Source organism: Pteropus vampyrus, unplaced genomic scaffold, assembly GCF_000151845.1.
Source record: "Pteropus vampyrus isolate Shadow unplaced genomic scaffold, Pvam_2.0 Scaffold26, whole genome shotgun sequence".
NCBI lineage: Eukaryota > Metazoa > Chordata > Mammalia > Chiroptera > Pteropodidae > Pteropus > Pteropus vampyrus.
In genome coordinates this window covers 8,802,496-8,819,770 of record NW_011888807.1, presented here as the reverse complement: position 1 = coordinate 8,819,770, position 17,275 = coordinate 8,802,496, and positions in this window count along the sequence as shown.

Here is a 17,275-nt window from a genome sequence, read left to right as displayed (position 1 = left end):
ATTGCAATCAAAATTCAATAATAAAAAATTATCATATTCTCTGACAAGTGAAAATCTTTTTTATGCAATGTATGTTTTGATGTTCCAGGCCATCCAAACCCCAAAGGGTCTCAGACTGGCTCCATAAGAGGCCAAGCTGTCCAGCTAGAAGTTTATGCTAACCTGAAAATGAATATCCTATTGAAAACAGATTTGCAGTAGACTATTATAAAATTGACTTGGAAATACAGCGCTAATGTAAATGAAAATATTTTCTTCCATAGTTTACCATTATAAATTTACTTATATCATGTTTACAACTATAATAAAAGTCATTTTTTCACATAATCTTTTCTAGATGATGACATACAAAAATAACACTAATAAAAACACATTATTTGGGAAACAGATGCTTTGTTTTTGATTTGTCATCTTTTATTAACTATAATTAATTGACTAAAAGAATGTTTAATTTTAATGCTGTAATATAGGAGTTGAAAATAGATAAAATAGGTAATTTTAAACTTTATAATAAGAAACATTCTAAGATATAGTTAATAAGAAATTATATATATGGTTATATATGGTTAATTCAATTATTAAAAATGCAACATTTCTATTTATAATCTCTTATTGTTAAAACCAGATCTCTCTTATTTAGGCATCTGAAATATTTATTTTTCTTTGACTTGACCTTAAAAAACATATTTGATGTATAACTTACCATTGATATATGCTAGGAACTTAGAAAAAGTTTAATTTTATTACCATCTCTCATATTGGGTATTAATCGGATAGCACCTACACAAAAACTAATCTCTAATTTTCAGTAGTATTAGCATAAATATTAATATTTACACTTATGAAACGCACCCTATTATTTTTATTATTTTACTCACTAAATCATCTTTGTGAATAGCAAAAATTTAGAATTAAATATACCTTAGTAATTTAGCAATGACAGAGTTGTGAAGTCATATCTTTTGTGCTTCTTTACACTATTTTGGGCTTCAAAATTATTCCATGAAGAGAGCATGAAGTTTCATAAAATTACATGAAAGTGTAATAACAACTTTAAATACTAATTAAGGTAAATCGCTAAATTTTTACTAGCTAATCATCAAAAACAGAAGAGTATCAACATTTTCTATTCCTTGAGAACTTTTCAATATGTAAACAATTTTGAGCACCAATACACTACAAATCAGCAAATAACTGTAACAAACAGAAGGAGACAAGAGAAAGCTTTTATTGTGGAATCAGAAATAATTAAATACTGTTTCTGGGTCAGCTATATAGCGTGATCCTATGCAATCATTTTTAAACATAATTTTATACAATTAAAAAATAAGAATAATTTTGAACTCACAGGTTCATTACGACTAAACACAATATATTACACGTATAAAAGAAACAAATATTTTGTTCTAATTTAGAAAGAATGAGCAATTAGGTATAATATTAGAAATAATAATAAAAAAACTATAGTGATATTAACCAAAGTTCAAATTACTGAATTAAGTTTTATGACCTTGAAAAATTATTAAGACTCTCAGATCTCCCGTATCTTTATTATAAATATGACTATAAAAAGTTGTTCCTTAAGATTTAAGTCATATACCATTTGCAATTACCTAATGTAATAATAAATATTATAACAATTTTTATTAGTGACCTGATTTAAAATGGCCATTCTTTTATTAGAACTGAAGGTCAGAAGACCTTTTTTCTTCATTGAGACACCATTTGAAGATACAAATTTCTGATTTTTTGAGAAAAATTAGTAATATAAGTATTATCACAGGAAAATTAACATACACTAAAGACTCACTCAGACACTATAGTTATCAATACTTGTTGATCTATCATTATATTTGATGGAAGCTCTTAATGTGTTTTTCTTTTCCATAATATTATGAGAAAGAAAAAAACATTCGTAGTATAAAAGATGCTACACTGAATTGTATTCTATATGAAAACTTCTTTCTCTTGGGAAAAAGGGACATATTAAATTTGAGTGAATGTATTCAAACCAACAATACCAACACAATGGATTCTATTTCATAAGAGCAAAATTTTATTTGTTGATATTTCAAAACTGTATTTATTGATACTACACAAATGTAAAAGAAATAGCACTGCATATATTGTGCCTTCATTTATTTATAAGATTTAAAGATTTTTCTCAAATGGTTTTTAAAATTATTTGAGGAGATGACACTTAATAGTTGATTGGCACTTTTCTTTAAAAGTTCATTTTGTGAAATAAGGTTATCAATTTTCTGGGTAAAAGATGAAAAACCATTTGAACAGGCCAATAATTTAAACCCAATGTTTACTGAAGTCATCAAGATACTTATGTAGATGTGATGTGTGCACATAATTATTGAGAAAGTAAGAAATGCCATTTGACATAACAAGTGCTATATCCTGGAGTGCTTTTCTTACACTGAGCAGCAAATAGATGCTGTGAGTCCACCACTAATGATGGGTAAAAAAGCATTTTAATAAGTCATATAATGTCATGCAACCTAAAAATCCAAATGCAATTAAATCAAGTAATAAGAGATTTCATATTATGCTACAAAGAAATTAGGATAAATAAAACTTCTACAAGTTACTATCAAATACTATCTGGATCATGCTTACAAATGTCTTCTAATGTTTATAATACATTTTTAAATTTTAAAATCACATTACTAAAGTTTCTATATTTTTGTATTCATGGTTAGCAACATGGCACTAGCCTATCCTGGGAAATAATCTGGAAGATATATTACTTTAACGCCATTTCGGAAATGCAAAGTTGCTTAAAAGATAGGCATCTAAAAATATACTAGTTTTTCTTTCTATTACTTATGTTATTTTTAATATTGCTAAGTAATTTAGATGCTGGAAGGTAATATGTAGGAAGTTTTATTAGGCAAACATGTTTGATTAGCAAACAAATCTGAAAATACATATTCCAATGCTTCTTATTTAGAAAAAAATACAATAATATTATTTACATTTCAAATAGTTTATTGTTATATGAAATATTCAAGGTCTTCAGATTATGTTGTCACTGTAGACTTTAGGGTAGAAGCATTTGTTTTCACTGACTTTTTTAATTTAAGTAATTTATGCTTTAAACTGTCTTTTGGTTTCCATTTTTTATTGATATCATTAATATTTTATAACTAGCCACTCAAGGACATTAAGGGTTAGATCAGTAAAAATGACCAAATTGACTTTTCAGAAGCATGCATAGTTTTAGCTAAACTCGTGAGTGGTTGTGGCTTATGTAATTTTGAAGTAGTGGTTTCTAGCATTAAATATATAGTAAAATTTAATAGATGTGGTTGCTATGAAAGTCAAAATAAAATTGTTTTGTCATATATGCCCTTATACTCATAAAAGTTTGACTAAATTAATATAGAGGCACAATAATCTCCAATTATCTTTTTAATGACAATATAATTCCAAATGTATTTTATAAAACTTGAAGCATATCAGATGATTGTGTACTTATCACATATCTATGTAATTCTTGACTAATGACTAACTTTCATTATTCTATGTATTACTTTCTGTGTCATTTTTAACATTTTTTGAAATTTATTTTCCCTTAGATATATGTATATATAAAAATTGATGATATATCTCACAATAAAAGGTTCTCTCAAACATCATTATATTTTATTGCTCTGACACAATTGGAAATTCCTGCATTTTGATTTGGTCTTCTTTTTGTATAAAAAATTACTTTTGAGTTGTTATAAACAAGAAAACACAAATAACAAAGAAAATACTTTTAAAATAAAATTTAAAATGTTTCTCTTTCAGGCACCCATATATTCAAAAATATGTGTGTGGTGCTTTCTTTGTGTCATGAAATCTTCCACAGTAGTAAACAAATAAAAAAGTGTGATTTGTGAAGGAAGAACATTGGAAGTAAGACAACAGGCCCAAAATGGAGTCGCTTATGCTAAGTCTCACATCATCAAAACAAAACTTGACTTGGTTATAGTTTCAGCTTTCCCAGAAATGAAATCTTCAGTCAGCTAACCAGGAATCTCCTGATAAGCATTAGTTAAGAAATCTGCCTAATAAATTCCTGCCATCCTCTATATGGAAAGTAACTTTGCAATAACCAATCTGCTTTTTGTCTAGTATAGCAAGCTTATTTCTGCTTCCTTTTGCCTATAAAATTCTTTGTCTTGTATAGCTCTTTGGAACTCCTTTATATCTGCTAGATTGAATGCTGATTCATGAATCACTTAACAAATAAGAGCTTTAGTTGAATTTTTTTATTTGACAACATAAACAATTAAACCATTAGCATTTTATATGATGACACATGATTGGAGAAATTTAAACAGAGTAAGGGAAAGTACTCGCATAAGGGGTTACTATTGTAAAGAGGAAAGTTAGGGAAGACCTCAAGGATAATCTAACATTTCAAAGTACTTAAAGAAGATGAGAAATTGAACTATGTAAATATCAAGGAGAAGATTGTTCCAGGTTCAGGAATAGCAAGTATGAAGTACTAAAGCTGTAATGTATTTGTCCTGTTAGAGAAATAGAAAGTAGGCTCTTGCGTCTGGGGCAGAGTGAGCAAAGAAAGAAGGAATAAAATAGAAAATAAAGTTAGAGACTTGAGAGCAAGAGATTTGAAAACCTTTTGTGAGAATGTTATTTTTAATTTGGAAAAAATAGAAAGCCATCTGAGAGTTATAGTTAGAAGGACTCTGAAAAGCTGCTATGTTTGAAATGAACTGGGGAGAGATATCAAAGGTTGAAGCACAAGCAGTAGTAGATATGTGGAGAAGTGTTGGATTCTGTTATGTTTTGAAGATAAACAGGATTTGTTGATAAATTTGCTGTGAGCTGTAATTGAAAGAATCAAAAATGACTCCAAGTTTGTTGATTTGAGCAACTGAAAAAGTAGAGTTGCTATTTATTGAAGAGAAGAATCTAAAATAGTCAGTTTTAGAGAAAAGATTGAGATTAAATTGACTTGTTATCTTTGATATACCTATTAGAAATCAAAGAAAATGTATCATATGCATGTTTATATATGTTAATCTAAACTTTGGAAGATACACTGCTCTAAATATATAAATTAGGAAAATATAATTTGATGGTATTTACAAAATACGTAATCCTTGAAATTAGAAGAGAAGATCTACAGAGCTGGTCCAGATAGAGAATAGAAGATCCTGAGGCCTGAGTGCTGAACCAAATCAAATTTAAAATTTGAAGGGATAAGAAGAAAGAGCATTAAAAAGAAGCAACATGAAAAAAATAAAAATAAAAATAAACAACTTGTAAGGAAAGAATAAAATCAGGAGTGTGTGGTATTGCTGAAGCTAAAGTAGGAAGGAGTATCTAAAGGTTTCAAGCATTACAAATCAGCCAGATAAAATGTCTGAGTATTAATCATTATAATTAGAAGAATAAGGTCCATGGGTTATCTTTATGAGTAGTTTCAGCTGAGTGGTAAGGGGTAAAAAATAATTGAACTGAGTTAAATAAATGATGGATTCCTAAGAGTTGGAAGAAACCGAGGATGTCCTCTCTTATCGCTTCTATGCAACAGTAGACTAGAGATCCTAGCCAGTATATTAACCAAAAGGAATAATAAAAAGTAAAAAGATAAATATAAAACTGCCTTTATTTGAGAATGAAATGATTACTTGTACAAGAAATTCAAAATAATCAATATCTTTAGAAATAAAAAAAAATAATAATAATAGTCTAATATGTAAGTTAAGCAATATCTTTAGGAAAATGAGATAACATTGTAGAATTTTTAGACAGCATTAAGAGCCCAACCATTTTGGTAGTAATGAATTTAAATATCAGTTGATGTAGTGTTTGTTGTGTTTCTGGTCACATTTAGTGGCACAGATTCAGCCATTAAATAGGTAGAAAGATGGATTTAATAAGGGTGCTATTTTTCCACCAATGTACTTTGGAAGGAGAGAGAAAGGAAATTCGGCATGTGAGTCAGATAAAAAACAATACAAAGTTGATTGAGATCAATAAATTTTCAGATCTAGTGGTTGCAAAAGACTAAAAGCTAGATGTTTATAGGGAAAAGAATAAGTGAGAATAGAACAAGGAAGAATGAAAGTGAAGGGGAAATGCAAAGCCCAACCATGAAAAAGCCAGCAGAACACCACTGCACAGCACTAATACCTTGCCTGATATTATCTCCTCAGTGTCCTTGAGAGAATGGGATTCCTGCCAACCTCAAGACAACTGTATAAATAAAGTCATTAATTAATTAATTTGCACTGAAAAATATTACTTTCAGTTTTTACAGATACTTTAATAAACTTGGACAATTAATTTTCTTAATATATTTAAATTCCACAGTCTTGAAATATTTTCAGGCATAGTTATTTTTTTGTATAAGGATATTTTTAATTATGCATGTTGTCTATTGAGAACTCAATAAACCGTTTTATTCTTGTTCTTGTTTTTTTTTTTTCCTGTTTAGCTATATCTGAATAAATATGTTCCATATTCTTAAGGATGCATACAGGTCATATATGAAAATTAAATTTATCCAACTAAAAATAAAAAACGTTTTGTTATTTTAAATACTTCTATTTCTTAATATATTTTATATATTATTTAATATTTTGTATATTATATTCTAGCCCAAACAAGACCAATATGGAAATATTGATTCATTGTTCATGATCATCAATTCAATCAGTTGACCTGAGAATAGCATTGAAAATTAATGATAGCTATCAATTACTGAGTCAGGCTCTGTGAAAAGAGCTTCTTTATATATAAATTCTATAAAACTAGTACTCGAACATACCTACGGAAGATTCCATTTTAATCGCCACTTTATTAAAAGAAAATGAGGCAGAGAAAGTTTACACCACATGCCTAATATCAAGGATTAAATGACAAAGCTGAAATTTGAACTTTAGCAATTTGGCTCCAGATGACACGTTGCTAATCACTACATTACTTTGTATTATAGGTCACTCATTGCCCCAAATGGCATATTTTAATGTGTTACAAAGGACGAATTCTTCATCTGACATCTGAAGTCTTGTCTTTATTTAACATTAATGATTTTGTAATTAATTACCTTAGTGAAGTATTTTCCAATGCATAGATTTTTGGAGGGGAAAAATAAAACAATTCAACTTTATAAATTATGTTCCTGCTAGAGCATTCCCAGCAGTTTTGTTTCAAACAATATGCATAGATATGCATGTCGGTCATTTAATTTTTGAGCATAAGCAACAAAATTTGAAAGAAAAATAAGCAACAACAAAACTAACTTGAAAACTTATGTATACCATTATCTAGTAAAATGAAGAGTTTAGAAAGTAATGTCCTAAACATCACGGTTCAAATTCCAGGTCTTCTACTGACTAGCTGTATAATACTGCTTGGATAAGTGACAGAATTTTTGTTCTCCTGTTTTCTTATCTCAACAATGGGGATAATAGTTCTCTTACAATATTATTGGGGATTAAAATAAATTAAATATATGGAAAACCTAACCCAGAGACTGGCCTCTTGTGAGCATTCAATAAACGTCAGTGACATTATAATCCAATGTGATATTTAAATAAAAAGCTTTCCTAGAGTGGGATGAGATTTTGAATTTACCAGTTACTCTATGAAATTATCAGAAAAATTAATGCCTTATTTTAAGATCTATTAAATAACAGAACTACTCTGCTATATTACCAATTGATATATATTTTCAAAATGCAAAGTTAATCTAAGTGATACAATCAGTAAACATGGTACAGATAGAAACTTGAAAAAATATTTTCAATCCCAGTTTTTAGTTTTACAATTTTGTCCTGAAAAAAAAAATATTTTTAATCCCAGTTGTTACTCTTACAACTTTGTCCTTTAGTTCTTAGATTACATATGGAAAACCATTACCAAAACTAAAATTTTAAGAACATCTACTATAATATTAATTAAATACATCCTAAGTGAAGGATGCCATTAAAATTTTTGAAAAAAGGAAATATGCAGCACAAATCGATATGGCTTAGTGTTCCCACTATCATTACAAAATGAAAATAAAGGGGGATTAAGGAATTTTATTTCATTTGAAGTAGGTTTTTTTGAGACTATACTTTTTGATGATAGGTATCCAGTTATATTTTCATAATCCATATCCATACATAAGGCAAAAAAAATTATCATTAGTTCTCAGGCAAACTGATGAAAGGGCCAAAAGATTAGAACATAAATCTTTAACTTGTGCTTTCATAAACACTTTATAACCTAAAATTCAGTAAAGTTTGCTTGGTATCAAATTTCAGTGTGAATAAAAAAAAATAATTCAACCAGAATATTTTTAAAGTTTTTAATAATTTGAAATACTGTCATCTTATTCTAGACTTTTGGAAATCAATACCAGAAATGAATCAGGCTGTAAGGAATTTATCTACTCTAAGGTTTCTTCAGAATCTAGACAAAATAAGAAGATTTATGTTATATACCACTGGAAAAGTGTCATGTAACATTGAGTTCTATGTTAGAGACAGCACTGAGAAAACAAATCAAACCACACACACACACACACACACAAACACACACACACACACACACAAAGCAAAATGTGCACTCTGCAAATACTGTTCTTTGATAATATTATTAGCCCTTGGCAAAACCATGAGTAACAAAATTGCATTGAAAAGAGCCATGACTCTCATTCAATTAATTTGACCTCTTGCCTTTTAAAACTATTTATGAAAATTTTAGTTTACTTTAACATATTTATCATGTATATGTCATTATGGAATGTAATTCTCTATTTAAAAACATAGTTGAATCAATCAATATGACACAAACTAGTAGAAAATTTGTTTTGAAACAATGCAGTTCCTAATTTGAACATCCAATCCATAAGCAATGCTTTGAAAAGTCAGAGGTTAATTATCTTCTTTTCTATATAACAGCTAAAATATTAAATATATTTTCTATTTAGTTAATATAAACAAATTCTATTTTTTTCATGTATAAGGGTAAAATACTTTATCACTCATTAATTAGAATAGAGGTAACACAGATTTTTCACTCATGCCTGATTTAGCAGACATTCCATTATTTATTTTCACTTATTGCCTTGTGTACATTTTTAGATTTATATTCCATTATGATTTAATGACATTCCTCTCCAATTAGCCATAGTGACTATACTTTTATTCTATGATGGTGTTATGGTTTCCCATAATAGTGTTTCTTTAGTTATCTAAATTCAAGACACATGATATAATTAAAATTTAATTGGACAGTAGCCGAAGGTAAGTAAAGGATTCATACATATAATTCAAGTAACATGATACCCCCTCCCACACACATATAAGGTAAATTTATATGCACCAATGAAAATCAAATGGGATTTCATTAAATTGCTTCAGATTTAATTAACATTTTTTATTATTGTCATTTGAATTGATGTGAAATTCTAATTAATAAACGGTCACCTAAAATATTCTTAAATATTAAAATAATAAAGTGTACACTCCTATTCTATAGTTACATTTATCATCTCCTCCATGCATGAGATATTTCTGACATGTTAGTCTCACACAAAGATGAGCAGATGCCACCTCAAAATAAGAATTTAGTTATTTCTGAAGGAAGAGTCACAACTCCCTTTGAGTTACTACCTGGATTAAGAATAGTTTCATGGAACATCGATTTCTGAGCTTTTGAAAGAGCAATTTCACAATCCTGTATAAGAACTATTGGCCCCCTTACAGAGACTAAGACCATGTGAGCAGGTATGGTGCCCAGTGGAAACTGTGATTTATCATGCTACTGTCGATAAACTACAGAAGAGTTTGGGCCAAACAAATAGAAAACCATGGTGGAGGGCCATGGTGCAAGGAAGCCAAGTAACAGGGGAGCCAAATGTGTGCTGAGCTAATTTAATTTTTTAAAGCTGTAACTCACCCCACACCTTGGGGACACAATTTCTTTCTGGCAACATTTTCTGTGAAGCTAAAACAGCTGCTTCACCTATCTCAAATCAGATACTATGCTGTTTCAAGCAAATGTTTACCAAAAACAATTGTCAGGCATGCTTTTCCAGACAATTTAGATTGAACAAAACGGATTATCATAACTATAAAGTAAGGGTTGATATAAATTATACTTGCCAATAAAAGTTTAATTCTGATATCTAGTGATGTGAAGAGATTAAGCAAATTTTAACAATGCTCTGAAATATTATATAACTATAAAATTTAACAATTAAAAAATAATGTGCCATGCAGGACAACAGGTTTAGAAATATATATCCAATCAAATTTAAAACATTTAAAATATTTTTATAAAGTAGAAAATTTCTAAAGCATTGAAAACAGTGATAATGAAAATTTAAATCTTATTATATTTTACCTGATTATAATTCTCTTTATAATAATTTTACCATAATATCGGGTCTGACATCTTAAACATTGAGTGTATTTTCTGTTTTCCTTTGAGTTTTTTGGCACATTATTGAAGTTAAAATAAGATACTGCTAAAGGACTACCACATATTTGAAAAGAAACTTTTCTCATAAGACACTGAAAAGACAACATATTTATCCTTTCACTATAGGGCATAGAATATAGTGCAATTCAATATGGTAGCTAAAGTAGGACTCGTTTTGTTTTATTTCTCAACTATAACAGCCAGCTTCTCCTTTGTAATCTGAACTTTTATTCTTACAAAGAGAATGAACACACTAAACAGCATAAAATATGCATGACTTAGTATTTTTCTGTGTGTCAGTTGAAATCAATATTACCCAAGCACAAAGCACATTAGACAGCACAATGTTAGATGACTCTTTATGCCTCAGAAACACAATGTCCACCAGACCTCAGCAGAAGCTGAAGGTCAGAATGTAAAGAAAGCTATATACAGGTCCAGGAAGTGCATAAAAAATAAAACAAAATAAATAAATAAAATTTAAAAAAATGCTAGAAGGCAAATTCTCTAGCTTCTGGCTAAATTCAGTGAGATGTCACAGTCCAGATGAATCAAATTTCAGGAAGAAGGATGAATGTCAAATGGCTTATGCCAAAGAGCAGCTTGTTCTTGGAGCATGCTTAAGGCCATTTTGTTCAGAGACTTCAGAGAAGAAACAACCTGCAATTATAACTCTGAAAAACCAACTAAAAATCATTTAATAAGAAAAAAAAAAAGATCTTACAGACACATTGAATTATATGAAATGACTGACTAGGCCTGCAGCATCCTGAAAGTTTTTTTGTTGTTTGTAGAAAATTTTTTCAAGGACAGAATGGCTGAGAATATGTCTATGTAGTATTCTGAGCCAAAGTTAGCAGATGTCCTCTTATCTTAAAAGTTACATGAACAACAAGGCAAACAGAATAAAGCATATGGACTTGACAAAATTCAGAGTTGGGTTTAAACAAAAATATACATTGGCCAGTTTTAAAGTTTTGAATATTTCTTCTTTCCAAATAATGATATGACTGACAGCCATGTGCTTGGTTGGCCATAGACAGTCAGCTAGTTATTATAGCACCTCTGCTCCTGCCAAGATGACTTCTATGGTTCCAAATGCCAGTGCCACAGTTAACACATTACTATCATGCTTCCAATGCTTATATCATCCAACATTAGCTACACTGATGTTCCATCTGTCAAAGTTTATCTGGCACCTGAATAATAAATGATGCTATATTAGCGTGACATAACAGAACAACAATTAATAGACAACATCTGTTTATTAAAAGCAAGGATATTTGTCTAAGCTTTGGTAAAATCTTACTTTGTAAATAAATATAGTCTAGTGGTGAATTGGGTCAGAATACTATATCACTTCTATTTTAAACAAAACCTTTTAGAAGAACAAAATACATTTTAAAATCAAATATAGTGTTGTTCTACAATATATTCTGTAAATAAATGTCTAAATAAATTTTAATTCTATTTGGGGGAGAGTTAATGGAAACAGAAGAAAAAAAATGACTGCAAATACAAAAATTAGTTAAAGATAACCTATAAATGGAAACAAAAAATGTGTTAAACATTACCATAAAAAGTTATAAAAAATTAGAACTCCTTTTTCTGGGTATAAAATATACTCTTCCTTTAGAAAATTAAACGGTTTGAGTAAACATAAAAGAAAACTTCCAAAACGACTTACCATATCTACATCAACTATACCTCCCAACCTTTTATCTATTATAACTATTAAACACACACACACACACACACACACACACACACACACACACAAAAACACACACACATGGAAAACAAAATCCACAAGTGAATAAATGAGATATGTGGAGATGGGAGAAACCAGATTTCTATAAATAAATAAGTTAAGGAATTTAAAAATTGTGTCCACCACTCTTTTATGTAGTACAAAGGAAATGTGCTGATTTATAAATGCTATTATAAAGTATGTGTATATTTATTTTCAGTATAGCATGACTATATGTAATTCCACTATAATTTAAAGAGAATAAATTCTTTAATAATAAAAGAATATTATATAGCTGCTATTCCACTTGCAATTTTTATTATTTACACTTTCAGAATATATAAATTTGTTATATTTTCTAGCATTATTAAAATTATTAGATATATTGAACACTAACCATAAAATCAGTTTTCCTAAATCAATAGCATTTGATCACTAGAGGAAAGTATTTATAGATTCCTCACCAAATGGTTGTTTTATTCTTAATTTCAAATCTCACAAATATGATAAACCAATATGTTAATATAGCTAACATTTATTAAGCATTTACTAAGTACAATTTTTTTCATTATGAGTTTAATTTTTATAACTTTAAGGTAAACACCATTACTAGTTGATTTTTCATATGAAGAACTGAGTGACAAAGCCCCAAAAATAATTTAGAGTCATGCAGTTATGAAATTGTAGGGCCAGGTTTCAGCCTCTGCAAATCTGGATCCAAAGCCTGCATTCTTTCTCAATGAGTATATTTACTCCATAGATGTTTGAATACTACTGGAGATACATTCTGATAAGTTATCTGTACAGTGAGATTATTCTCATTCAATTGATATCCCACTTATAGTCTCTTGCTCTCTGTCATTACAGTGCATCAAGATTTGAAGACACTAAAATTGGATCTTTTTTATACAAACATTTCTACAATTATGTCATTCGGTAGCTAGCTTATGTTCAAATAGTACTTCTAGGTATTTTTGACACAATAAATTTCTTTCAAAACTATTTCTCAACTTGATAACAATTTAAATAAATTTGAAACTTATATATTTTTTAAATTTATATGTATCACTTTTAAACTCATCTTGCACGAGTTGGCTTTTCAAAACAAAAATAATTTGGAATTATAATTTTAGCAAATAACACATTAGCTACTATACAGAATCTTTTGTTCTCTGTAAGTTAAATAAGCACTTTCTTTATATTATGCCAAGTCATTAATAAACATGTTAAATAGTATAAAATCAATCATAAAATCGAGTATCATAATCTAAGGATGATCCGGGTTTAAACAATCTATTTATCAACAATCTAGGTATAATTATTTGATCAGCGACTACTATATATAAGTAAACTATCACCTTTCCTCCTAGAATAAAATATATATTAAATGAAATAAAATATATATTATATATATATATATATATATTAAATGAAATATTTCCTAGATAACACAATCTAAGAAACACATAAATTAAATATAATCATCTTAGGCATCATGTGATTAAACATGCTGTTTACCTTCTAGATGTCATTATTTTTCTTTCAAAGTGCTACCACATTATCTATTAGTAGTTCTAAAATTTTGTCAGCAGTAAACATTTACATAAGTCTGGAAGTTTTAGAATCTATCTTTTCAAACTTTGTATACCATTTATTATCTGTTGTCCTTCGATCAATGTTCTGTAACCTAAGTATACCTAAATCTTGTAGCTTTAACTAGTCTCTCTTTTATTTAATATCGTAAATAACAAACAACATCTTATTCAACAGTAGTGACTCTAACAATCTCTCTAATATTTTATTTGGATTAAATAGTGAAGAGAATTAAACAACTTGATATAAATCTTTAGCGAAATGTACGAGCATAACTGCATTAAATCATCTTTCTCTTTCTCTTGGAAATCTTTGAAATTCCCAATAAATGAAAACAAACAAACAAACAAACAAACCTACAAATTACATGTTCAGCATAACAAGGTGAGAGATATTATCGGATTTCATGTTTTAGGTTGTATTTGAAAAAAAATTGGGCAAAATTGCTTTTTAAATTAATATTGAACAGGCATTTGAAAGAAGCTAGTGTATCAAGAAAGATCAATCACCCACTGAAGTTTTCAGAAAACAACAATTACAACACTCTCGACAAGAAGAGTACTCTACCACAAAGTACAAAATTATCTTTCATAGTTGCTAGAACAAGGATTGTGAAGGCTTAATGACTGAAGTTCTTTTGGATCTATTTTGGATCAGAGAAGCTGAGTACCTAAGGCTACACAAAGAAACCCACAGAGAAGTTGCTTTCCAGAAAAACTTTCTGTAAAAGTATAGAAGGAGGAATTCTTAGGTTCAAATGTATCATCTTACTCCAAAGAACTTCCTACAAAGAGTTGCTAAAAAATATTAATTTCATTTAAAGACGATATAAAACAGAAACTCACCCAAAAAATGAATAAAAATACTAATTAACAATATCAAAAATAAATATAAATTATACGATTGTTGAAGACATTCATCAGAATAGCAACACAAAAGAAAGTAAAATAAAATGGAAACAAAAAGGAGTTAATAAGGTTTGAGATCCAAAAGAAAACCAAATGAAAATATTTAAAGAAGTAATTCAACAAAATGTGTAACATTTACGACAAGCCTAGAATACTTCTGATACTCAATAAGTATCTAATTTATGCTAGAGGAAAAAAAAAAATAGTTGTGACAAGAAAATATAATATTCTAGGTAAAATTGATCCAGAGTTTAACTAAACTGTGATAGTGAATTAAAAACTAATGAGATTTAAATATAGAAAGAAAATAAAGAAAAGAAAAAAATGGAGGTAGCAATGGGAAAATATCATGTAAACACACTAAACTTCAGAACACTAAATACATTTTATAAAATTCTCAAGTAAAATGTATCTATATATACAACTAACTAAACTTCAATTATGAAAGTTATAAAAATGGGTTTTTAACATGATATCAAAAAAATATTATATGAGACTTTTTTAATAGAAAGTACAAAATGATAAACTAACAATTAAAAGATGCAGAGGAAATTATAATGAATATTGAGTATATTTAATCATGAAAATAAAATAGAAACAAATATGAAATATAGAGTGAGAAGTGAGTGCCTAAATATTTTAGCCGCTACAGTATAGAAATACTTTTTGTAAGAAAATTAGTAGTAGTTTACCAATGAAAGAAATTTGAGAATAAAGTAAATTTGCTGATTATTTGCTCTTGTATAATAGCTGAATATCAAGGAATAATGTTTATAGCTGAAAAAACCTACTGAAAATTTTAATTATATAAACTCTAAAAATTTAATGATTTTGGCTATTGTTATTTAAGGAGAGAATTTGGGTGTGGGAAGAAGAGACAACACATAAATTGTATTATTTTTTCCCTATCTTATCTTCTGTTTTTTCTTTTTGCAAAGAAAATATATTATCCAAATAATAGATTACTAAAGGTATTATATAAAGCTGTAATTTTCATAAAAGATAAAGGGTAGAAAATTTAAACATTCCTATATATAAAAAGAACTACACAAACAAAAATTGTAATGTAACACATAGTGAAGATTTTGTTTTCAAAATATTAAAATAGAGAAGACAAATGATCTGAGGAACAAAAGGCGAACATGTCTTATCGATATATTATTCCATTTATAATATGCAAACCATAAAATGGAGCGAAAATTGGAGAAAAAAGAAGATGATATATAAATACAATATGGGAAAGTGACAGCAGCATTATAGCAATGTAAGCATTTTTCTTTTCTTTCCGCTGTCTTTAAAAACAACTAATTAGACATCTACAATCAAATAAAAGTGACCCTGCAGCATACAATGAAGGATGTGGAAAGATTCTAGCTTAGGTATGCATCTGAAAATAAAAAACAGCTTAGTAAGGACTGTGGATCCAAGGGAGTTGGCAAACTTGCCCCACCTCTACTCACATTTTTTTTAGGGGAGGCAGTTTGTGGGGGGAACTTGGAGAATGCAAAACGGGGCAGCTATCTATACATGGAGAGAATTTGTAGAAGTCCAAATTGCCCGAGTGGGGATTCCAGCATGAGTATTCAGCTATTGGAGCAGAATAAAAATGAGTTTGGATGCAAAGGAGAAGGAGGATCTCACCAGAGCCATCCTCATCCCTAGGATGACTCTGCACCAGGGCTAAGGTTTCTGGTAGCAGCAGTGGTGACCCATCTCTCAGAGGAGGAAGAAAATGGTGATCTCACCCACAGAGAAGAAGAAAAGAGAAAGCTGTGAGTAATTGCCCAGCTACCCCAGTTATGTGGGTTGCAGTTGGAGAAACACATTTCTCTCCAACAGCACCAGAATTTCTGATGAGGCATATCCATGACTGGGGAGAGGGTGAAGAAGGAAGAAAATAAAAATATCAAATCGCATTAACCCATTTCCTGCTTGCCCCAAAAATACTCACCAGAGGCAATTGCAGCTGTAACATACATCCTAAGAAAACTCATAGTTTAACAGTCCAAACCTCACCCTTAAACTTTATGACAAAATTTCTTGCATTTATTATTATTTTTGTTTCACTCTAGTATATTGATTGTCTTTGGAAATAAATGTCATCATTCTATTTATAGCATTGTGTTTTTAGTAGTGGTATTTCCACTTACAAAATATAATAATTCTTGATTGCTAAAAATGTCAAATCCTAGAAAACGTAGCATTCCTGTACATAATGTTAAATTAACACTGGTGGTCAGCTGCACTTTTCTAAAAGGGAAAAGGCTTAAAGGAATGTTTCTTTGCTATTCGCTTCAGGACTTCAGCGAGAAGTCCGTCCACAGGCCTCTGTGAGTACCCCACTCAGGGAAGACTCCACTAGGCCCTTTGGTACCCCAAATCCCCAAGTGCTAAACCCATGCCTCTCCCACTTTACTGCTGATTGTGCTTTCTAGTCTTTCTGGAAGAGCAAGCACTAATAGACAGGGAATGAGTGTGCTCAGAAAATAGGTCAAGATCAATGGGCAGGGGAGAAAACACAAACTTGAATAATAATTCCATCTTCTGAAATTCAGAACTAAGGTTTCTGATAGCCTGT